Raw genomic sequence first — 2,007 nt, forward strand, 5'->3', positions numbered from 1 at the left:
GAAGGAAGGAAGGAAGGAAGGAAGGAAGGAAGGAAGGAAGGAAGGAAAGGAGGGAGGGAGGAAGGAAGAAGGAAGGGAAGGAGGAAAGGAAGGAGCAGCTTCTTTTGATCAAGAAGAATCCCCTTGGCCCACAAGAATCCAGGATGCTCCAAGGTCCTGGAGAGAACAGATCTCATGCTCAGACATTAATGTTAAAGATGTTATTTCTTGAAATGACATCCCTTCTCTCACACCTGTCCCATCTTTTTCATTGTTGTGACGAGCTTCTTTGTTCTACTGTCTCTGTTACTCAAAAAAGACCCCTTGAATGAAAAAGGAGACATTTGTGAACTTTCAAACTTTATTTTTCTGTTAAATTATTTCTCCCCTATGATCCCCATTTTCTCTGCAAATTGAGGGGAACTTCTAACCTTAATAGTCTATGGTTCATTGGTTCCTCTTATCTCAAATTCCTGGCATAAATGAATTATTTCAGGAGTTAATAATGGTATGTGGATCTTCCCAGTCTCCCAAAATGGTCTGTACATTCCTACTTCCTGATTCCCCAGCTATCTCCACCAATTGGCACCCATGATGAGCCATGGAATTTATGGAACTGATTCCCTCTGATAGAATTGGACTCTGGTACCTCTTCTGAGATGTCATTTATGTTAAGTATTTTATATTTTGAATGAATTCCAAAGTTCAGATCTAGGAACTGGGGGGAAGGGGGCTTGGGTATAACGTGGGGAACACCCAAGGTGGAAATTCCCTTCATCAGAGCTAATCAGTAGTTTGTCTCTAAGTTAGAGTCTTAGAGATTAATACACTGATAAGTGGTCAATAAGAAAGTCAACAAGCATTTATTAAATACTTACTATGTATCAACTGCCTGGGGATTCAAAGCACTGGGAATACAAAAATGGTAAAGACACAGTACTTGCCCTCAGGGAACTTACATACTAATGGAGATGACTGGCAAAGAAATAATTTTATTATTTACAGAAATATATGTACACATACATATATGCATATACATACATGTGTACGTAGATATACAGTATAAATGAAGGGAAGGCACTAACTTGGAAAGGTCTGCTATAGAAGGTGGGATTTGATCTGAATCCTGAAAGAAACCAGGGCAGAGAGCAGGCCCAGGACAGCAGAGAGAGCATTCCGGGTATGAGGGGTGTTAGTGCCCAGGAATGGAGTCAGGAAATGCCTTTGTTCTTGGTTCATTAATGGAACTGACTATGCATCCCTAGACCAACGGGTATAGGGCACCGTATCTTATCTCCCTTCCATATCCTTTTTTTTTTTGAGCTTTTTGGAGGGCTATTGGGGTTAAGTGCCCAAGGTCACACGGCTAGTTTTTGTGTTAAGTCCTACTGACTCCAGGGCCAGTGCTCTATTCACTGTGCCACCTAGCCGCCCTGTTATCTCCTTTCCAATAAAAATAATAACTATTACTAAGATTTCCATAGTACTTACTGTGTGCTAGGCACTGTTTAACAAATATTAATCCACTTGATCCCCACAACACCCCTGGGAAATAGGTGCTATTTTTATCTACATTTTACAGTTGAACAAAAGTATGCAAATAGAGGTTAAATGATTTGCCCAGGGTCCCACAGCCAGTAAGTGTCTTGGACTGGATTTGAACTCAGGTCTTCCTGACTCCAGGTGCTCTACCCACTGTGGCATCTATCTACCCTAATACCCAATTCTTCCCTATAATTGGTCCTAATGGATAAGATGCTTCTATATATTTGGAAGAAGTATCATCTCTTAGATGATAAATTGCAGAGAAGATGTTGACCTGCATTGGTAGAGGTAATTTCCTCTACCAATGGAACAGAAAATGCAGTGGTTGATGAACCATTACCTGGGCAATGGCATGAAGATGGGCTTTCTGGGAAGCAGTGGCAACCAATGGATTGGGTGTGATGGCTACCAGCACTGCTTCTGGGTCCTCTGTCCCCCCCTGCAAAAGAGTTTTATAGCTCTACCAGCACCGGGCCAACGTGT

The sequence above is a fragment of the Petaurus breviceps genome, unplaced genomic scaffold (genome assembly GCF_028583685.1).
Source record: "Petaurus breviceps papuanus isolate PSGF00001 unplaced genomic scaffold, PetGlider_PUasm1.0 128, whole genome shotgun sequence".
NCBI lineage: Eukaryota > Metazoa > Chordata > Mammalia > Diprotodontia > Petauridae > Petaurus > Petaurus breviceps.